Below are 24,788 nucleotides of genomic sequence, written 5' to 3' on the forward strand. Positions count from 1 at the left end.
CAGTCCTGCACCAGAATAAATGGCACCACAAAAGAGTGAGAAGGCGCCTTATGATTGGATATGAAATTATCTCTAAGATATATGATTAAGGAAAAGGAGAAGGTACAGAACAGCAGTATGGAAGATACTATTTGTGTAAATAAAGTGAACAAAATAGAATAAACATAAATATTTTGTAACTGTGATGGTTAATTTTAGATGTCAATTTCTCTGGGTTAAGGGGTACCCAGATAGCCGGCAAAGCATTATTTTGAGTGTGTCTATGATGGTGTTCCTGGAGAATTAAGCATGTGAATCAACAGATTAAGGAAGATCTGCCCTCACCAGTGCAGGGTATCATCCAATCTGTTGAGGGCTTGAATAGAACAAAAAGGCACAGGAAGGGAAAATTTGCTCTCTCTTCTGGAGCTGAGGCATCCATCTTCTCCTGTCCTCAGACATCAGAACTCCAGGTTCTTGGGCCTTTAGACTCTGCAGCTTACACCAGTGTCCCTCCGATTTCTCAGGCTTTTGACCTCAGACTGAGTTCCCCCATCAGCTCCCCTGGTTCTTAGGCCTTTGCACTCAGGATGAATTACACCAGTTTCCCTGGTTTTCCATCTTTTCTTTCTTTTGTCTTTTTTGATGAATCAATTGTAGTATATTTTAAATAAATCAACTTAAGCCTACATGTATCAACATGGACAAATCCCCAAAAACTCATGTTAATGGAGAAAGTTCTACAATTATATTAGAGTATAATACCGCTTATATCATGTTTTAAAACATCATAGTAACCTGTATATTCCATCAATTACATACATGCAACAATATTATTAAAATAGTAAATAAGAACCTATTATTTAGCCAAATAATGCTCACCAAATTGAGTATAGTGATTTCTGTAATAGTCAGGATAGAATAGGCTATGGTGTGGCAATAAGCTTATCCCCAAATTACAGTGGCTTATAAAGAAAAGATGGCCAGGTGCAGTGGTGGGCACCTGTAGTCCCAGCTACTCAGGAGACTGAGGTGGGAGGATCGCTTGAGACCAGAAGTTTGAAGCTGTAATGCACATGATTGCGCCTATGAAAATAACTGCTGCACTCCAGCCTGGGAAACATACCAAGACCTCATCTCAAATAAAATAAAGGTAAGTCAAGAGAAAAATAAAGACAAGACATATTCGTCACTCATCTGATGTGAGTCAGGCAGCCCTCATCTCTTGACACTTGGGACACATGGTCTCCAAGATGCATCCTGGTTTTCCATCTTGCAGATGTCCTATGGCAGGACTTCTTGGCTTCATAATTGCATGAGCCAATTCCCATAATAAAGGTCCTCTTTATCTCTGTATCTATCTGTCCATCCACCCATCCATCCTATTGGTTCTGTTTCTCTGAAGAACCCTGACTAATAAGTAATGTATGCACAAAATGTCACTGAAAAGACACAAGAAACATAAATGTGTTTCCTCAGAAGAAGAAGACGTCTGGGAGGTGGGGTACAAGAGTGGACAGGAGAATGCACACTATATGCTTCTTGAATGTAGCCATATAATGTGATTTGGACTGTGACCCTGCCCAAATCTCATGTTGAATTGGAGAAGGGGCCTGGTGGGAGGTGATTGGATCATGAGGGCGGATTTCCCCCTTTCTGTTCTCATGATAGTGAGTTCTCACAAGATCTGATGGTCTGAAAGTGTGTGGCACTTCCCCCATCTCTCTCCTGCTACCATGTGAAGAAGGTGTTTGCTTTCCTTCACTTTCCATCATGATTGTAGGTTTCCTGAGGTCTCCCAGTCATGCTTCCTGTTAAGCCTGTGGAACTGTGAGTCAATGAAATCTCTTTTCTTCATAAATTTCCCAGTCTCAGGTAGCTGTTTATAGCAATGTGAGAACAGACTAATATACCATATTACCTGTCAAACATAATTAGATGCCTTTTTAAAATGTGTGGTTTGTTTGGAGAATAGTCTACTGTGACTGCAATTAAGGATGTGTATGAATGTATTGGCAAGTGGAGCTGTGGAAGATAAGCCTCAAACGATTGGAGGTGAAGGGCTTTTTATCCCAGCTTAAGAAGAGAGGCCCACTGTTGTGGTAGTGTGGTGTTCTGAGCACTGTCTTCGGTGGTGAAAAGATGTTGCTCTAGACTTCCACCTCTGCCATGTCCTGATTGCCTGTGGCCTTGGGAAAGCCACTGATGTTCTTCAGTCCAAATCTGCCTCTCAGGTGAGGTAGCTTGTGGGACAATGCCTGGCCTTGTTTCAAGGCATAGTAGGCTCTCAGTTTAATCTCTCTACCACCCTCCTTTCTTTTCCTTTCTTTATTCTACTATGCTCTGGGCTGCTCAGTTCTTGCATTTATATATATGAATCAGAGAAAGAAAATGTCTGAGCAGGTCATTCTCCACTGACCCAGCTCAGCTGGGTAACAGGGAGTTCACTAAGGCTAGAAGAGGGGGGCATCTAATTGCTTGGTACCCATGCTTTCCCATGTCCCCTTTTTTATAATAAAAAGGCAGTTATAAAATAAGGCTCCTTGTCTTAATTATTTTGTTCACCAAGGGACACATTACCACAGTTCCATGCAACTCAGGGAGGTCTCATGAATCAGGATGGCACAAAGAAAACAAATTGAAAATGAAATTGAATGTGAAAGCATAATTCTGAACACAGAAGTGTACTAAAATTAGCTCAGGCAATTCCATTTAATGTGCTCTTGCCATTAGGAAAATATCATTACTCTGTAGTTTACTTTCTTCCTGGAGTGACTGAGTGGTTGAATAAGGCTCAAGACGTCACATGAGCTATTTATAAGCATGATAGAGAAGTAAAAGGTGCGTTTAGAATGCAATGTGCTGCCTAAGGAACCCTGGAGACTGGACATTTGTATTCTCAGGACCCACACCCTTTGTGGTGACAGGACCTGAAGAGAATAGGGATGAGAGCCCCTAAAACCATCCTAATACAGGAATGGAAGTGGATGAGGTTTCCAGGGACTATTTATTTTGGTGAAAGGTAATATTCTGGTTTCTAGATTTCTACAAACGGGAAAGTGTCTTTCTACTTCTCCCAGATTCTTCCCTGTTTTGTTTGTTCTTGTATTTATTCAATACACATTTGCTAAGTGCCTATTATTTGTCTAACATTATATAACACAGTTGGAAGGCAAAGAAAAATAAGACAGTTTCTGTTATCAGAGAGTTCATTCCACGGTGTACCCCTTTACCTCTTCTCTATTAAATTTGCATTCTTCAATTCATAATGCCTGTGAATATCAACATCAAACACACAGACACATGCAGGCACAGAGCAGGTTGTTGCCAAAAGGTTGGTAATGTGAAAAATGCATTAGGACATTTTTTATATTTCTGTGGACAAATCAGGCCTGGCATTGGCATGTGAATTTGATGCTTCACCAAAAGAGACAGTCAAGAAAGTCATGGTGAACCAAAGACCTAGTGTGCTTACAACGCCCCCTCAACTAAGTACCCAATCTTAGCATGACCAGAAACAGAATGAACTGAAATTATGCACATCTTGATGTAATACAATGGGAAATACACAACATTCACTGAATCTAGTTAGAAGAAAATAATCACAGAAATCCAGAACATGTGGTATTCTACAAGACAATTGACCCCGACTTAAAAATGTCCCTGTCATATGTGGTAGCCACCTACCAAGATGGCCCCTGCTGATACTAGCCTCCTAGTATTCATGCTCTCAGGCAATCCCTTCACACACTGAATAGGGCTGACCCATGTAAATAACAGGGTATTGCAGAATTGACTGTGGATGGCTAGGATAAATTCTTAGAAGAATTAGAAGAATTTATCTTAGTGATATAATTAAAGGTAAGCAAAATATTTAAATACAAGACTTATCATATTTTAATAGTACTCAAAATGCAACTTTCACATGGATATTTTTGAACTATTCTTTATATTTTAGGTCTATTTTAAATATGCCCCAAACTTTAAAAAATTCAATTGTCAGCTATATAAATATTCAACCAAAAGAAGAATCATTAAGTTACATCAATATTGTATAATAGTAATGATTCTAGCATTGAAAATTATATTGAAGATGAGTTGTTATTGAGATTTTTAAAAACCTATTTCAAGTGAATAAAAGACACATAACAGATCATCAGGAATAGTATGATCTTATTTGTAGAAAATATATGGGTAGAAAAACATCTGGAAGGGCAATTCCACCAAAGTTTCCACCAAGGGATTGACTATGTCTGGGTCAAAGGAAAATGAGTACTTTCCCCTTCTTTTTACTTGTCTGAATCTTTAAATTATCTTCAATGAATATACAGTAAACTTGCTATAAGTAAATTTTTTAAAAAGGTTATTCTTGTTTTTAAAATATGGGGATGCTGTTTTGTTTTAATGACATATGCTTGTATCCAAATTGACTGTTACCCTACCTATCCCCAGAATTAGGTTAACTTCTTTCATGTGGAAGACATGAATTATAGAGATAAAGTGAATCTTGGTGAAGTTAAAACGATCCCGTTTCCCCAAGTTAAAGTACAAGTGACCCCTAACCAACCCTGATGAACAGTGTCTTCTCTGCAGTTAATTTGGATGGTCCAATCTGAACCGTCAGTTATTCGTCTCGCCTTGCCCTGACTACTGCCCGGATGCTGCTGTGTCTCAGAGGCCTACTTCTGTGAGTCCCCATTGGCTCATCGGTCCACCCCACTCTCACACTCTCTGTAGCTGCTCCAGGAAGGCATACTGGCTGCCCTAATTCTGGAATCCCCTCACTGGGACCACTGTAATTGCTAGGGGCTCCTCCTGGTTTTGCCCACTGCTTTGTCAGTACCACTGGCTCTCACTGCTGCTACTGCTACTCTCTTTCCCAAAGATGACAGGGCCCTCTCTTCCCCCTTTCTGTCTTCCGCAAAAAGAATAAAAAGCCCACACTGCCCCCAAGGCTCCTACTCATACCTGGATCTCACCAGCAATTTCCCAACTTCTTAGCCCAGGAGCTGAGAAAAGAAGGACTCTGAGTCACAATTTCCTGTTCCCATACAGAGCTATACCAGGGTGCGCGGGAGTGGGGAACATCTAAACCCTCAGGTTCTCAGAAACCAAAGCATTCCTCACTTCGACTAATTCACAGTCGACTCCATGGGGGAGCTTGCCTTTCTATTCCAAATTGTGACGTAAGGTTCCAGTCACTCAGGGCACTTCAAATTCCCTGAAGTCAGCCACTCTCACCACATGTGTGCAGTTGCAGCCTGAGGGATTAGGAGTTTTCAAAATGCCTTCCCATACACCTTCAAATGTGGTTATCACAAGTTCTATGAGGTCAGGTATTCCCATTTGAGAGCGATGTTCCTGGGGTCAGCATGGAAGGGCTGGGAATGGGACTGCTCTAAAGAGGCTGCTGGAGTAGAAGGCAGATGGTAGCCTTCTCCAGGATTAGGGAGTGAAAAAGGGCAAACCTCAGTGGACCTGTCAACATGCAAGGCCATCTGTCACACTGGCTCATTCCACAGCTAGCACAGCTCAAAGGCCTTCTCACACATCCCAAGAGACCCTCAAGAGTAGAGCTGGTGGGCTCTCTGAATTTTCCTTGTGAAATAATCTATACAAATGCACAGTGATTTAATGCTGGTGTGGATGGTATCCCAGGACATGAATGGGATAGAAAGCCTGTGGCATCCTGCTTGCCTTCAGCCAGGTTGTCTGATGGATGACAAGCCTATGTCTGCTTCAAAGCCAACCTGGCCTGGAGAAGGTAGACCTGGGTGCAAATCCTGACCTTGCTGCTTATTAACCATACAGCAGTGGCCAAGTTATTTAATTTCTCTGAGTCTCAGTGTCTTTATTGGTAAAACGGAGATAAAAGTCACTTTTGGGGTTGTGATGAAGAGCAAAGTACTGGAAAATAGTTGGTGCTCAATATATTTTAGTTTTAATCTTGCAGTCCAGAGTTCTTCTGGCTACATTATATATTTTCTCTTAATAGAAACACCCGGGTCCCTTCAAGTGTGGGGAATAACACTCTCATTTTTTTTTTCTAAAAGGAAGATAGGGCAAGGAATACACTCTGATTTTTGATGAGGTGGGCAAATGACAGAAAAGTTCATTGCTGTGCTACACAGTCACAATTTGAGCTCCTGTGAGGGGCTCCTACATTCTAGCATGAGCATATGCTGCTTCAACTTGCTCACAGCAGAAGTCACCCAGAAGCCAGGGGCCCAGCTGTTTCAAGCATTAGTTAGTTAAGCCGCCAAGCTGTGGGATGTGGAGAGCACAGGCCAGATTGGCTTTGAAGCAGGCATAGGCTTGTCATCCATCAGACGACCTGGCTGAAGGCAAGCAGGATGCCACAGGCTTTCTATCCCATTCAGGTCCTGAAATACCATTCACACCAGCATTAAATCACTGTGCATTTGTGTAGATTATTTCACAAGGAAAATTCAGAGAGCCCACCAGCTCTACTCTTGAGGGTCTCTTGGGATATGTGAGAAGACCTTTGAGCTGTGCTGGCTGTGGAATGGGCCAGTGTGAAAGATGGCCTTGCAAGTTGACAGATCCACTGAGGTTTGCCCTTTCTCACTCCCCAGGTGGTGAAGGCCTGGAGGAGGCTGCTAACTAAACCTGCCATGACCCAGGTTTGAGTCCAACTTGCCTGTGGCAATGGGGCATGGAGTTGGGGGACGGTCACCAGATGAAGCCTTCTGTGGGGTTCTGGGACAGAGCCAAGATAACAGTCTAAGATATAAATCAAACCAGAAAAGATGAGTTACAAAGCAAGAAGATCGGGGATTCTGGAGAACTGATGTGTGATGACAGCTCAGCAGATGGAGGGAAGATGAGCTTGGAGGGATTGAGCCACCATTCAGGGAACAGCAGTAACTTTTTAAGGGATGTCTGTAGCCACTGGTGTGGTTGAGCCATGACCAGTGAAGAGGGCCAAGAAGAGAGCATTATTCATTTTTATGTTCCTAATGCAGTGCTTGACACAGGGTAGCCACTCATCAAAGATTTCTATTGGATGAATGGATAAGTTTAGTGGAGCCAAAGCATAAAAGTCAGCTTTACCCTTCTCCTCAGACCTGGTGAACAGGACTACTACAGAAAAACCCTTGTCCCCCCTAGCCCCTTCAAGCATAAAGAAAGAAATTTAAGGGATTAATTTTATTCTTTTCTCTGTGAATTGGGAGCTTTCATTAACCTTTCCAGAGATTATTTTTAAATTTTTTTAATTGACAAATACAAATTATATATATTTATGGTGTACATGATGTCTTGATAATATGTATACATTGTGAAATAGCTAATCAAGTTAATTAACATATGTATTACCCCACACACTTATGTTTTGTTGTGAGAACACTTAAAATTCTACCCTCTTAGCAATTTTTCAGTAAACAATATATTGTTATTAACTATAGGCCAGATAAAATATTAATCCAGAATATCTCTGGTCCTTGCCAACAGTAATTCTACCTCTGAATTCTAAAGAGGACCAGAGCTTTCCTAGGATGTGCTCTAGGGAGTGAAGAGGTGGGTTCAGGGAAACACAGGGTTAAAGATGCAACCTAGCAAATGCTTTCCAGTTTCTGCACTGGGGGCTGAAAACTACTGGGGTAGGAGCTACAGGTTTCACTGCTGGAGAATTGCCACGCAAAGACTGCTAGGAGAGAAAAACCACAAGCTCACATTGTTGGTCAGTGCAAAGTCTCATGATTGACAAAGGAGAGTTTGCTTTTGACTAAAATCAAACCTCACAGGGTTTATTTTGGCTAAAAGGTTTACAGAGTCCAATACAGAGAGTGAACCTGTCAGAGTCCAGGGCAGACAAGTTTGTAGAAAGAGCTTACTCCTTTAGCTTCTCTTCCCTGGACTTTCACAATTTATTTTATTATTTTTTGTTTTGAACCAAATTCAAAATTATAAAATAAAACTACTACATGTTATTTTATTAGATTTGATTCCTCTCTTGAGGCTGCCTAATCTTTTCAGATCCTAATTATGCAGTCAAATATATTCAACATTTATGGAGTATCTACTCCATGCCAGGTGCTTTGTATATTGCCTCTAATTTGCATAATAAGCCTGAAGGTAAGTGTCTTAGTCCGTTTTCTACAGCTATAACAGAATACCACAGACTGGATAATTTATAAAGAACAGAAGTCCATTTGGCTCACAGTTCCAGAGGCTGGGATGTCCTAGAGCATGGCACTGGCAGCTGAAGAGGGTCACCTCATGGAAGAAGGCATCACGTGGCAAGTAAACACATGAGATAGAGAGGGAATGGGGGCTGAATTTACCCTTTTATCAGGATCCCACTCCTATGATAACTACCCCATTCCCTGAATAATGCCATTAATCCATTCATGAGGGTGGAGCCCTCATGACCTTAGCCCCACCTCCCAATACCATTACATCATCTGTCAAATTTCAACATGAGTTTTGGAGGGGACATTGAAACCATAGAAGTATTATTATTATCTCCAATTTATAGGTTACAGGGTTAAGGCTCATCAATAACTTGCCTGAGGTAACATGCTAATACATGGGAAGAAGTAGGATTTGAACCCAGCATTGTTTTTTCATTCCCAAGCCCAAGACTTGGTCAGATTATGATATACTGCATTAGCAGCTTTGATAAGGATGGTCTCTAGGTCTTCACCCAGTCACTGATAAAAATACTAAGCCTGATACCAGGGCCTGGACCCAGGCACAAGTCCTGCCACTCAGAAGCTGCCTCTGGTCACCTTCTTGGCTTAAGGGCACATAGTCTGAATCTCCTGGTGCTTTGCTATTAGTATAGATTTCTCCATGCTCACTAGAAGGGTATCATGGGACTTCATGTAGGACCTTGCCCAAACAGGGGGACCTATGCCTCCATCTTCCGTATCTATGGTCCAATCTTACTTTTATTAAAGAAAAAGTTAGATTTGTCCACCATGAGTTTTTACTTAAAGAAACCATGCAAAAAACTGTGGTCAGATTTGTATCTCTTGCCTTCTTTTCTCACCTTCCCCTTCCCTTCTTGCTGTCCTTATCTTGTTTTACTAAGGATTTGAGACGTCTTATAGGAAAAAAATCATACAAAATAATGGTAAGCCACAAATAAACACTACTAAGCAGGACCAATGAGTTTAAATCAGAACAGGACGACTAACCAGGGGCAGAAAATAGGATCCAATTATCCAGACTGTAAAGGTTTTCATAGTTGATATAGTCGAGCCTGAAGCTGTTTCTAGCAGCTTATAGCAAAATTTGAAACAGTACGTTACATAATTCTTATCAAAATTGAAGAAAAGAAAGTTCATGCTGGTTACGCAGCAGAAAAAAAAAAGCTTTGCCTTCTATTTAGTTCTAAAAAAAATGTTCCCATCCTGTTTTATTATGAGTACTAAAATCAAATCTATATGCTCATAATCAACCCTTCCCAGAATCCTGCTTAGAATTCATCTAATCCTAACCTGTCTGTTGCTTGCAAAATCCACTTTCTTTCTCTGTGTGAGAAGTGAAATTAATTCATCTCTTGTTTCTAGTACTTTCAACAACTTTTACAAGTCCCCAGGGAGGCTCCAGGTGATACTGAAAACCAACGGGGAAATTTCCTGGAAGAATAAAAGAGGGTTTTACTCAAAATAATTGCATGTGTGGAATATGCATTAATTTAACAGATTTGAGCACCTACTATACATGGAATTAAATGATAAGCTCAAACTTTGAATGCTTCTTTTTACAAAAATAAGATAAACTGTGTTACCATGATATTTCACAGACAAAAATAATTTTGTTGAAATAAGTATTTAGAGAATTCAAGCATTAGGCTACTTATTTTCCTTGTCAGCAAATAAAAAAGAGAAAGTCAGGGAATATCTACATTTTGGTGGCCACAAGACTACTATGAAAATGGAGCAGCATTAGGAGCCTAGGCAAGTGTGGCAAGAGTCTTCCTTAAATTTAAAACATTGCATATTCTACTGCTTTTTCATCTATGAAATATGACGTACAACATGGTTCATAAAGTCTACATGGATGATTTAGAGAATAATTATAAAGCAAATACCCACGTAACTCCTACTCTAGTCAAGAAAGAATATTGCCAGCACCTCAGAAGCCCCCTTGTGCCCCTTCCCCATCACAAACCTCTTTACCCCAAATAGTTAACCGCTATCCTGAATTTTGTGATCATCATTTTCTTGCTTTGCATTTCTATTTCTGACCACTGTATACAACCTAAATCATATTATTTTGTTTTGCCTGGTTTTCAATTTGATATAAAGAAATCACACAGTGTGTATTTCTTGTATACTCTGCACATGCATATATCCTGCTATACATGTGCACCTGTTTTGCTACAGAATATTCCTAGGAATGGAACGTTGAGTCTTAGGATATATGTATTTTCAAATTTGCTGAATAATGCCCAGTTGTTTTTCAAAGTGGTGGTACCAGCTTACAATCCCTATCTTGGCCACCGTATGGTAGTGTAAAATGTTTTAGTTTCACCAGTCAGGAGGATATTTAATGTTACCTCCTTAATTTTCATTTTCCTTGTGCTTAATAATGTTGAACACTTTTTTTTTCTTATGCTTTTTGTGCATTTGGATATCCTCTTGCAAAGTGCTTGTTCAACATTTTTTGTCTATTGGGTTATTGTCTATTGTTTCTTATTGATTTGTGGGAGTTCATCATAAATTCTGGATTCTAGTACTTTTTTGGTTGTATGTGATACAAACATCTTTTCCCTCTCTACAGCTTGTCTTTTTATTTTCTTTACGGTGTTTTTTGAGGGATAGAATTTCTTAATTTAATGCGGTCCAATTTATCAAACTTTTTATTATTAATATTTTTAACCTTTTTAAAAGAATTATCCTCTAGCCTTAATAATCTTATCGTCTACATGGAATTGGCTTTGTGTATGATGTAAAGGACAACAGTTTTATTTTTATTTATATCAATAATCCAGTTTTCTCAGCACCTTTTATTGTAAATACTGATCTTACTCCATTAATCTACAGTGCCACTTCCATCGTGTTTCAGTGCCCATGTGTTAATAGATTTATTTCAGAGCTCCCTACTCTGTGTCTGATGGATTTATCCCTTCACTAAACCACATTGTCTGTCTTAATTACCACAGCTTTAAAATTAGCCTTGATTTCTGGTAGACAAAACTCCCCCCACCCCATTTCTTGGGGGGAAATTTACATTTTAACAACATTGAGTCTTTGAACCTATGACCATAGCATACTTCTCAATTTATTTAGGTCTGCTTTAATTTCTTTTAGTAGTATTTTATTCATTTCTCTGTAAGGTCTTAAACATATTTTATTAGATTTATTCAAGATATTTCATATTTTTGTGGTAGGTAATCCAAAAAATTCTGTTCTCCAGTGTCCTTCACTGCTGCAACAGACACATGTGGCCTGGGTCTCACCAGTCAGATCCACCCACATAAGATTTTAATTACAAAGTGAGCAACTTGAAGAAAGTGGCCCCACATAGAAAAGAGTTTGCTGGAGGGTGCTGTGGCAGAACTCTGGCTGAGTTCCAGAGCAGAATGGGCATCACTAGGGCAGTCATGGTTGAATTCATCCCTTTTTTAGTTACAGCATGGCTTTAACCATTGTTCCTGATAGCTTAGCATCCATATGAGCTACCCAATATCCAGAGTCAGTGCTGTTGTTTGCAACTGATAACACTAATCCTGTTGGACATAGAACATTTTTTAAATGTAATTTCTTTAGCACTTTCTTGCTAATATGTAGAAATACAACTCACTTTTATATATTGCTTTTTTATTCAGCAATTTTCTCAATTCTTTTATCAATTTCATTTAGATTTTAAAAATACATGTATTATCTTCAAATTGTGACAATTCTATTTCTTCTTTTCCAGTCCTTATACCCAACCTGCCCCCTTTCCTTCCTCCTCCTTCTCCTCATATTCCACTTATTTCTTTCTCTTCTCCTTCCTTCTCTTTCTTTAAATATCAGATCGAATTTGCATTTAGAATCAGACGGAGCTTGAGTTTTCTGTGTGGAAATTTTTTTTGCTACCTGATTCAACGTGTTAAATGATTTTTCACTCTATTTTTTTAAGTGATCTTCTTGCTTCCCCTGCGCCCAGCCCACTCTATTCATTTTCAAAGTTTCTTAGTCATCAGTTCTGACATGTTGCATGTTTCATATAAACTTTCAAATTTACTGCCCTAAAATTAGTCATAATATCTTCTTACTCTATTTTAATATCTGTGGCATCTATAACGATGTTCCTTTCTATTATTGGCCACCTCCTCTCTTTTTATGAATCTTGCTAAGAATTTGTCAGTTTTATTAGTTTACAAAGAACCTTTCTGTTATATGTTTGTTTTCTACTTTATTAAAATTTTATTATTTTCTTCTTTAATACTTCTTTGCTGTATGAATGCTTACCTCTTTAATTTTTTATTTTGCTGTTTGAATGCTTAATTCTTTAATTTTTTTCAGTCTTTTTCCTTTGCTAATATAGACATTGAGTGGATAAATTTTTTTGAGTCCTGCTTGAGCTGCATCTCAAGTTTGATATGTCATATTTTGTTAATTATCAGCATAAAATATTTTCTAATTTCTTTTATGATTCTTTTTTGATCTCATGTTATATAAAGTATTTATAATTTCCAAAAATATAGAGATTTTCTTGTTATATTTTTGATATATATTTTTAGCTTTATTGCATTGTGGTCAGGGAGAATGCTCTGAATGAGTGCAATTTATTGAAATGTATTGGTCATACATGGTGGTCCTACTGGTCAATTTACAAAAACATTCTATGTATGTTAGAAAATAATACGTATTCTGCATTTGTCAGTTAGAGCACTGTATTCATATCTAGCACGTTACAATTGTTACTTGTGTTGCTAAAGTTTTGTATATATATGGACATAAAGATGGGAACAATAGATACTAGGGATTCCAAAAGAGGGGAGGGATGGGGTCAAGGATTGAAAAACTACCTATTGAGTACTATGTTCATGTGATGGTTAACATTGAGTGTCAACTTGGTTGCACTGACAGATGCAAAATATTGTTCCTGGGTGTGTCTGTGGGGGTGTTGCCAAAGGAGATTAACATTTGAGTCAGTAGACTGAGAGAGACAGACTCAACCTCAGTCTGGGTGGACACCATCTAATCAGCTGCCATCAGGGCCAGAATAAAGCAGGCAGAAGAAAGTAGAATGAACTAGCTTGCTGAGTCTTCCAGCCTTCATCTTTCTCCTGTGCTGGATGCTTTCTGCCCTAGAACATCAGATTCCAAGTTCTTCAGCTTTTGGACTCTTGGATTTACACCAATGATTTCCCAGGGGCTTTCAGGCCTTTGGCCACAGACTGAAGGCTGCACTGTCGGCTTTCCTACTTTTGAGGTTTTGGGACTTGAACTGGCTTCCTTGCGCCTCAGCTTACAGAGATCTTGTTGTGGAATTTCACCTTGTGATCATGAGTCAATTCTCCCTAAGAAACTTCCCTTCATATATACTTCTATCCTATTAGTTCTGTCCCTTTACAGAACCCTGACTAATACAGTTTACTATTTGGGTGACGGGTTCAGTTGAAGCCTGAACCTCAGCATCATGCAATATACCCATGCAACAAACCTGCACATGTTCCCCCGAATCTAAAATTTAACAACAACAAAAAAAGTGTGTACTTAAAACTCATTTGTCTGCTTCTTGTACCAATGACTAAAAGAATTATGTGAAATCTGTTGCCATTATTTTAGATTTATTTGTCCTTGTATTAACAACTTTCAATTTATATATTTTTGAGTTCATATTATTGGATGAATAAAATAGTAGAGTTGTTACATGTTTTCTGGTAAACTGAATGTCTTGTCATTAAAAGGTGATCTTATCATTAGCAAAGGTTTTACTCTAAAGCTATTTTAATTAATACTAATATAGCCATATTAACTTTCTTTTGGTTAACATTCACATTGTGTATATTTTCTTTTTAATTTCAACCTTTCCATATACTCCAATAAGCAGGATTATTCCCCTAGTTTCTCAGATTTTACGTTTTTTTAGCTGAGATATCTAATATGTTTACATTTAATGCAATTACTGATATACTGTTAGTACTAGTGGATTTAAATCTACCAATATGATATGTGCCTCCTATTTGTCCCACTTAGCCTATATTTGTTTTCTCTTCTTTCTTTCCTTCTTTTGGATGGATTTTTAAAAATTCCATTAGCTCAGAAGTGTCTATGCTTTTAGTGGCTACCCTAGAAATTAAAACATGCATATTTAACAAACCTCTAGAATTAATCAATTCCTTCCAGACCACACAAGGACATTGGAGCACTTTATTTTATTTATACCTCTGATAATTTATATATTATTATGCACCTTCATGCTATTTTTTTAATCACACAAATTATTAATGTTGTTGTAACGTCCATGTTCATTTCACATTACTCAAATATCTACCTTTTCTTTCTTCCCCAATTTTGTACCTCAGGCTGTCATCTGTTATTATCTCCTATCTATTTGAAGCTCATCCTTTAGAATTTCTTTCTAATCAGGACTCATTTTGGTAAGCTCTTTTCATGTTGGTTTGCCTGAAAAAAAAAGTCTTAATTTTATTCTCGTTTTTAAGTTATGTTTTATAGATTTTGGAATATGGGTTAGCACTGCATTGCAGATAACATTCTCCTCTTTTCTGGTTTCCATTAATGTTCTTTATTTATTTTTTTAATAGATGAGTTATTGCTATGTTGCCCAGGCTGGTGTGCCATGGCTATTCACACGTGCAATCACTGAATGCTGCAGCCTCAAATTCCTGGGCTCAAGAGAGCCTCCAGCCTCAGCAGGTGTGCACCACTGCACCAGGCCAACACTGATGTTCTTGAGCAGTCAGTTGTCAGTGTAACTATTGCTCTTTTGAAGGTAAGCTTTTTTACTCTAGCTGCTTTTAAGATTTATTATTTGTATGACAAAACTGTATATAGTTTGGTGGGACTTGTTTTTGTTTATCCTACTTGGGAATCACAATTCTAAACCTATGAATTGCTGTTTTTCATCAGTCTTGGAAAATTCTTAACCATTATCTAACCCAGTATTGCCTCTGCCCCATCTACTCTTCTTTCTAGTACTCTAAATATATATATAATATATATGCACATATATTAAAGTATATTAAATATATATTATATATATTAAATACATATTAGAACTTGTCATTCTGTCCTTCATGTCTCTTAGCTTCACTTTCATGTTTTCTATATTTGTATCTCTCTATGCTGCATTCTATATAACTTTTTCTGGCCTATTTTCCATTTCCATAAATCTCTCTTCAGCTATGTATAATTGGCTCTTAAATCTGTCTGATAGGTCTTATATTTTGGAAACTGCATGTTTCATGTTTAGAAGCTCTAGTTGATTCTTTGTGTAATCTCCTAGATCATGTTCAATAATTTCCTCCTTCCCTGCAGTTACTTTCAAATTTTTATTCATTTATGTAAACAAAATAAGCCTTTAAAAAAATACACAGCTGACAATTCTAATATCCAAAGTCCTCATGGCTCTCTGTCTGCTAATGTCTGTTGTTGTTTTTGTTGTTGTTGTTGTTGCTTTGTTTGGCTGATTCCCAATTAAAGTGCTTTGCTTCCTTGTGTACTTAGTAAAAGTTATGTAGGCTGATCACCATCCTTGAAATATTATTTGTGTTGTTCTTTAGGATAAAAGATCTTTTCTCTAGGAAGAATTTGTGTTTTCTTCTGTAAGGCATCTAAGAGGCAGGCATCTCCAGGCTAGTACCATCAGGTGTTGTGATGTGAATTTGAACTATAAGTCCGTAAGAGGGCTGATGTTTTGTTTCAATTTCACAAGAATGAGGTTTTTTATTTCTTGTTTGTTTGTTTGCTTGCTTGCTTGTTTTTATTCCTTCTTGGCTCTATTTAATGTTAAAGTAACTTTCCTTGAAATCCTTTGGGCAGAGAATGAGTTTCCTTTTAATTCACCCTTATTCTGATGTGTAGGCTTTTTGGGATCCAGCTTAGCTTGTCAGGGGTCTCATTTGGTAATCACCAGACTTTGATGTCTATCTCTAGCACTACAAGACCATCAAAACCAAGTTCAGGTTTTCCCAGATCAGCAACTGCCTTCAGGGTAAGAGCAGATTCTATTTACTCTATTCTTGCTTAAGCCCTCTGAATTCACACTCTCCTTTACAATTTAGTCTGATAACTTCTCACTATCTTAATATATATGTCAGAAGAAACTAGGGTATGCTAAGGTAACAAAACTGCCCAATACTAGTGACTTAAAACAATAGAAAAGCATTCCTTTAAAAAAAAAGAGAGAGAGAGTGGAGCCAAGATGGCCGAATAGGAAAAGCTCCAGTCTACAGCTCCCAGCGTGAGCGACGCAGAAGAAGGGTGATTTCTGCATTTCCAACTGAGGTACCGGGTTCATCTCACTGGGGAGTGCTGGACAGTGGGTGCCGCGCACCGTGAGTGAGCCGAAGCAGGGCGAGGCATCATCTCACCCGGGAAGCGCAAGGGGTCAGGGAATTGCCTTTCCTAGTCAAAGAAAGGGGTGACAGACGGCACCTGGAAAATCAGGTCACTCCCACCCTAATACTGCGCTTTTCCAACGGGCTTAACAAACGGCACACCAGGAGATTATATCCCGCACCTGGTTTGGAGGATCATATGCCCACGGAGCCTCACTCATTACTAGCACAGCAGTCTGAGATCAAACTGCAAGGCAGCAGCGAGGCTGGGGGAGGGGTGCCCGCCACTGCCTAGGCTTGAGTAGGTAAACAAAGCGGCCTGGAAGCTCGAACTGGGTGGAGCCCACCACAGCTCAAGGAGGCTTGCCTGCCTCTGTAGGCTCCACCTCTGGGGGCGGGGCACAGACAAATAAAAGGCAGCAGTAACCTCTGCAGACTTAAATGTCCCTGTCTGACAGCTTTGAAGAGAACAGTGGTTCTCCCAGCACGCAGCTGGAGATCTGAGAACGGGCAGACTGCCCCCTCAAGTGGGTCCCTGACCCCTGACCCCCAAGCAGCCTAACCCGGAGACACCCCGCAGCAGGGGCAGACTGACACCTCACACGGCCGGGTACTCCAACAGACCTGCAGCTGAGGGTCCTGTCTGTTAGAAGGAAAACTAACAAACAGAAAGGACATCCACACCAAAAACCCATCTGTACGTTACCATCATCAAAGACCAAAGGTAGATAAAACCACAAAGATGGGGAAAAAACAGAGCAGAAAAACTGGAAACTCTAAAAATCAGAGTGCCTCTCCTCCTCCAAAGGAACGCAGCTCCTCACCAGCAACAGAACAAAGCTGGATGGAGAATGACTTTGACGAGTTGAGAGAAGAAGGCTTCAGAAGATCAAGCTACTCCGAGCTAAAGGAGGAAGTTCGAACCAATGGCAAAGAAGTTGAAAACCTTGGAAAAAAATTAAACGAATGGATAACTAGAATAATCAATGCAAAGAAGTCCTTAAAGGACCTGATGGAGCTGAAAACCATGGCACAAAAACTACGTGATGAATGCACAAGCCTCAGTAGCCGATGCGATCAACTGGAAGAAAGGGTATCAGCAATGGAAGACGAAATGAATGAAATGAAGCGAGAAGAGAAGTTTAGAGAAAAAAGAATAAAAAGAAACGAACAAAGCCTCCAAGAAATATGGGACTATTTGAAAAGATCAAATCTACATCTGATTGGCGTACCTGAAAGTGACGGGGAGAATGGAACCAAGTTGGAAAACACTCTGCAGGATATTATCCAGGAGAACTTCCCCAATCTAGCAAGGCAGGCCAACATTCAAATTCAGGAAATACAGAGAACGCCACAAAGATACTCCTCGAGAAGAGCAACTCCAAGACACATAATTGTCAGATTCACCAAAGTTGAAATGAAGGAAAAAATGTTAAGGGCAGCCAGAGAAAAAGGTCGGGTTACCCACAAAGGGAAGCCCATCAGACTAACAGCTGATCTCTCGGCAGAAACTCTACAAGCCAGAAGAGAGTGGGGGCCAATATTCAACATTCTTAAAGAAAAGAATTTTCAACCCAGAATTTCATATCCAGCCAAACTAAGCTTCATAAGTGAAGGAAAAATAAAATACAGACAAGCAAATGCTGAGAGATTTTGTCACCACCAGGCCTGCCATAAAAGAGCTCCTGAAGGAAGCACTAAACATGGAAAGGAACAACTGGTACTAGCCACTGCAAAAATATGCCAAATTGTAAAGACCATCAATGCTAGGAAGAAACTGCATCAACTAATAGCAAAATAACCAGCTAACATCATAATGACAGATCAAATTCACACATAACAATATTAACCTTAAATGTAAATGGGCTAAATGCTCCAATTAAAAGACACAGACTGGCAAATTGGACAAAGACCCAAGACCCATCAGTGTGCTGTATTCAGGAAACCCATCTCACGTGCAGAGACACACATAGGCTCAAAATAAAAGGATGGAGGAAGATCTACCAAGCAAATGGAAAACAAAACAAGACAGGGGTTGCAATCCTAGTCTTGGATAAAACAGACTTTAAAACAACAAAGATCAAAAGAGACAAAGAAGGCCATTACATAATGGTAAAGGGATCAATTCAACAAGAAGAACTAACTTTCCTAAATATATATGCACCCAATACAGGAGCACCCAGATTCATAAAGCAAGTCCTGAGTGACCTACAAAGAGACTTAGACTCCCACACAATAATAATGGGAGACTTTAACACCCCACTGTCAACATTAGACAGGTCAACAAGACAGAAAGTTAACAAGGATATCCAGGAATTGAACTCAGCTCTGCACCAAGCTGACCTAATAGACATCTACAGAACTCTCCACCCCAAATCAACAGAATATACATTCTTTTCAGCACCACACCACACCTATTCCAAAATTGACCACATAGTTGGAAGTAAAGCTCTCCTCAGCAAATGTAAAAGAACAGAAATTATAACAAACTGTCTCTCAGACCACAGTGCAATCAAACTAGAACTCAGGATTAAGAAACTCACTCAAAACCGCTCAACTACATGGAAACTGAACAACCTGCTCCTGAATGACTACTGGGTACATAACGCAATGAAGGCAGAAATAAAGATGTTCTTTGAAACCAACGAGAACAAAGATACAACATACCAGAACCTCTGGGACACATTCAAAAAAGTGTGCAGAGGGAAATTTATAGCACTAAATGCCCACAAGAGAAAGCAGGAAAGATCTAAAATTGACACCCTAACATCACAATTAAAAGAACTAGAGAAGCAAGAGCAAACACATTCAAAAGCTAGCAGAAGGCAAGAAATAACTAAGATCACAGCAGAACTGAAGGAGATAGAGACACAAAGAACCCTTCAAAAAATCAATGAATCCAGGAGCTGGTTTTCTGAAAAGATCAACAAAATTGATAGATAGACCGCTAGCAAGATTAATAAAGAAGAAAAGAGAGAAGAATCAAATAGACGCAATAAAAAATGACAAAGAGGATATCACCACCGATCCCACAGAAATACAAACTACCATCAGAGAATACTATAAACACCTCTACGCAAATAAACTAGAAAATCTAGAAGAAATGGATAAATTCCTCGACACATACACCCTCCCAAGACTAAACCAGGAAGAAGTTGAATCTCTGAATAGACCAATAACAGGCTCTGAAATTGAGGCAATAATTAATAGCTTACCAACCAGAAAAAGTCCAGGACCAGACAGATTCACAGTCGAATTCTACCAGAGGTACAAGGAGAAGCTGGCACCATTCCTTCTGAAAGTATTCCAATCAATAGAAAAAGAGGGAATCCTCCCTAACTCATTTTATGAGGCCAGCATCATCCTGATACCAAAGCCTGGCAGAGACACAACAAAAAGAGAGAATTTTAGACCAATATCCTTGATGAACATTGATGCACAAATGCTGAATAAAATACTGGCAAACTGAATCCAGCAGCACATCAAAAAGCTTATCCACCATGATCAAGTGGGCTTCATCCCCGGGATGCAAGGCTGGTTCAACATACAAAAATCAATAAATGTAATCCAGCATATAAACAGAACCAAAGACAAAAACCACATGATTATCTCAATAGATGCAGAAAAGGCCTTTGACAAAATTCAACAACACTTCATGCTAAAAACTTTCAATAAATTAGGTATTGATGGGACATATCTCAAAATAATAAGAGCTATCTATGACAAACCCACAGCCAATATCATACTGAATGGACAAAAACTGGAAGGATTCCCTTTGAAAACTGGCACAAGACAGGGATGCCCTCTCTCACCACTCCTATTCAACATAATGTTGGAAGTTCTGGCCAGGGCAATCAGGCAGGAGAAGGAAACAAAGGGCATTCAATTAGGAAAAGAGGAAGTCAAATTGTCCCTGTTTGCAGATGACATGATTGTATATCTAGAAAACCCCATCGTCTCAGCCCAAAATCTCCATAAGCTGATAAGCAACTTCAGCAAAGTCTCAGGATACAAAATTAGTGTGCAAAAATCACAAGCCTTCTTAAACACCAATAACAGACAAACAGAGAGCCAAATCATGAGTGAACTCCCATTCACAGTTGCTTCAAAGAGAATAAAATACCTAGGAATCCAACTTACAAGGGATGTGAAGGACCTCTTCAAGGAGAACTACAAACCACTGCTCAATGACATAAAAGAGGATACAAACAAATGGCAGAACATGCCATGCTCATGGGTAGGAAGAATCAATATCGTGAAAATGGCCATACTGCCCAAGGTAATTTATAGATTCAATGCCATCCCCATCAAGCTACCAATGACTTTCTTCACAGAATTGGAAAAAACTACTTTAAAGTTCATATGGAACCAAAAAAGAGTGCACATTGCCAAGTCAATCCTAAGCCAAAAGAACAAAGCTGGAGGCATCATGCTACTTGACTTCAAACTATACTACAAGGCTACAGTAACCAAAACAGCATGGTACTGGTACCAAAACAGAGATATAGACCAATGGAACAGAACAGAGCCCTCAGAATTAATGCCGCACATCTACAACTATCTGATCTTTGACAAACCTGAGAAAAACAAGCAATGGGGAAAGGATTCCCTATTTAATAAATGGTGCTGGGAAAACTGGCTAGCCATATGTAGAAAGCTGAAACTGGATCCCTTCCTTACACCTTATACAAAAATTAATTCAAGATGGATTAAAGACTTAAACGTTAGACCTAAAACCATAAAAACCCTAGAAGAAAACCTAGGCAATACCATTCAGTACACAGGCATGGGCAAGGATTTCATGTCTAAAACACCAAAAGCCAACGGCAACAAAAGCCAATTCACATAGGTGGGAATTGAACAATGAGAATACATGGACACAGGAAGGGGAACATCACACACAGGGGACTGTGGTGGGGTGGGGGGAGGGGGACGGATAGCATTAGGAGATATACCTAATGCTAAATGACGAGTTAATGGGTGAAGCACACCAACATGGCACATGTATACATATGTAACAAACCTGCACGTTGTGCACATGTACCCTAAAACTTAAAGTATAATAACAAAATTTTTAGAAAAAATGAGAGAGAGAGAGAGAGTCTCCTTATGTTGCACAGGCTGGCCTCAAACTCCTGGGCTCAAGCCATCCTCCTGCCTCAACCTCTCTAGTAGCTGAGACTAAAGGAACACACCGCCGCGCCTGGCTAGAAATGTATTCTTAATAACAAAACTCTATGTCAAGTTGGCAGATGGTGTGCTTCCCATTTTCCTCACTCAGGGAGCCATGATTACCATGGCACAGGGAATGGTGAATCACACATTGACCTTAAAGGACTGCAAAGAAATAACACAAATCAGTTACCTCTGCTCATATTTTATTGTCCAAAGCAAGTCACATGGCCACACCAACTTCAAGAGGGTGGGGAAGAACAATGCTGAGCACATGAGTGCTCAGAGAACTTGAAATGATGGTAAACATCCCTAATGACTAACACACTTGTCGATTATTCAATACTTTCAAGGATATATTTTTTAAAATATATTTGCCATATTTGTGATTGTTTTTAGAAGGAAAATTGGCTCAAATCATTGTTTTTCTATAATTATATCCTCCATTTTAATGCCCACTGACATACAATGAGTCTCGGTCAAATACATCTTGGATATATATCTCTCTCTTCCCCACCAGTAGTCCCAAGGTATTGAAAAGCAAGTTGATGGTTCTCGAAGATATTCAGCTATTCAACTAGAAAAATTTTATTTACTTTCACAGGACTGTAAACTGCACCATATATTTGTTATACAACAAAGATTTTTAAAGTTATTTTAGGAAACTTTATTTGTTCACTTAGGCTGTTAAATATATTTGTTAAAGAAATTGATTTTGCTTACAAGCCTTAAATGCATTCACCAAGCCTTGAGTTAATTAATCCATAAGTCTGTTTTACTCACAAGCCTAATAGTAATTAACTCTCTACTTTATAGATACTGAGTGCTTTCTTTCATTAGCAAGAAAGCACCAGATTCTAGTGAAGATTTTTCTCTCTGCAGTCTGCTTGAAATAAAAAGCTCCTCTCGCAGATTCAGTTTTAAACACAATATGAAGATACTTTCTTTTCCTTGAAGGTCAAGTACAATTGAACACATAGGAGATATAGAATGAAGAAGACAGGCAGGGCCCCTGATCTCATGGACTTGACATTCTAAAGCAGAGGCTGGTAAACTATAGGCTGCAGGCCAAATTTACTCTCTCTGCCTTTGTCAGCTGCCTGGGTATCCATGCCCAGAATGACCGTGGAACCCACACACAAAAAATGGCATCTCTCAGCCCAGTTTGTTGAATGACAAAAAGGACACAGAGACTCCCCTGCCATGAATAAGAGGCAAAATTCTACTTAATTAATCATTCATATTTCAGCAATATGGATACATATAGGGTTATGGATGATAGATGAACTGAAGATACACTGAGATAGACACAGAAGAGAAGCAGCAGCAAGGACAGGTTTTGCGGAAAGCATAACGAATATGTATGAAATACTGGGTCTAGTAGATAGCTGGATTGACCTACCTAGGCTCAGGTGAGAGTTCCTGGCTGGAGAGAATAGACCTGAAGTTGCCATTATTCTAAAGGTAATTAAAACTATTTATAGATAAGATGGCTCACAAAGCAGTGGAACACTTTTCTATCTAGGCATAAAACTAATGTCAAAGTCTTATTCTGGTGTCCTAGGTCTGTAATTGTGAAAGAGTTATCTATTCTGAAGAGTGCTTTTTATTGCCCTATGAACTGTATGAGATGGCACATACCTCTTTTGGAAACGTGGAGTGATTTCTTCCTTTCATTACCAGTCCCTGAAGCAAACTGGTGAAAGGGTGGCCTCTGACTCCGCTTCCTAGTGAGTGAATACTAATGAGAACAACTGCCCTTCAAACAACAGAAGTTGCAATCAGCAAGCAACTAGCTATGCTGAAGGACTGATAGAGGGAATCAGGTTAAGGATTTGGCCAAATTTCTGAAAATGTTCTTCTCCCTGGAGGAATTCTGTCATTAGGATGAATGACACTGTCAGTTAAACAAAATTTTCTGATTAATGTAATTTGGGCTTTTTGTTTGTTTTGACATGTGAATTTGCGAGAAGGATGAGTGGTGTTAGGAATTATACTGTGCATATTCCTTTATCTTAAATTCATTTACATCCCTCCATTTAAGTTGCCATAGAGGTTGCTATGGAGAGCTTTATGTCCAGTGACATAAATGAACCCCAAAATACATGTGTTACAAATGCACCTACACCAATTTTGTATTCAGTGATTGTTAAATTATTTTCAAAATATGAGTAGCCTCTGGTAATTAGAGAATGCAGAGGCTACAGAATTCTTTACCTCCAATATTGCTGTCAGGTGTTAAATTTCAATAAAAGCAAATCCCTTACAAATTTTGCCATAGGTATAATATTTATTCTCATGCTGGCACAGAACAGTCTTATAGCTTGCTTCTGTAAGCATGATAAAGTCCTGCTCTCTGTTCTTATGCATTTCAACAAGTATCTTCCTGGAAATTTCAAATTGAGACTGGTGCCATGATATCCTAAAGGCTTCTAGTTAGATGGGGAAAACATGGTCCTCTATTAATTCAGGAAAAACAGGACCAAAGGGAGTTCTAGATTTCAGGCACACCTCTGAAGGTGTTGGACTGCAAGGCTTAGTGAATTCTTGTATCTCCCTTATGTGAAATCTTTCTCAACCACATATCTAGAACACCACTCATTCATTAATAACAAATTATTTCTAGCATACCTTACTTCTGGTGTAAATTTACGTAACAATATTTGAAGTGTCCACTGTTTATATCTGCTGTGTGAATTCCTGATTAGTTTTCTCCAAATGCCAACTACCCTCTCTTAATGTGTAGATCAAGTTTACCCTGCACGTGGATTTGTACCATACTATTTATACTGAAGTATTTTTAAATAAATTACCAAACAGAAAATTCAAAATACTTTATTTTTGAAAGTACAAAATCCTCACAGAGTCATATTCAAAGTTTCCACCAAAATGGATAATACTGACAAAAATGCACCTCCCCCATCCCATACACTAAAAGATATAATACCTAAGAGATGATGCCTAAAACAGAACACTTTGCAAGCATGCTTGTCATTCATTTTATACACAGTCTCCCAGGGAAAGGACTTGAAACTATAGATCCTGGCCAGGCATTCCACCAACTTGTTCCTCAACTCCCAGAGACTATTGCTGGAAAGGGCTAGAATAACTCCACAGAGACTCATTTCTGCTATAGTATAGCACTATT

The sequence above is a fragment of the Pongo pygmaeus genome, chromosome 9 (genome assembly GCF_028885625.2).
Source record: "Pongo pygmaeus isolate AG05252 chromosome 9, NHGRI_mPonPyg2-v2.0_pri, whole genome shotgun sequence".
NCBI lineage: Eukaryota > Metazoa > Chordata > Mammalia > Primates > Hominidae > Pongo > Pongo pygmaeus.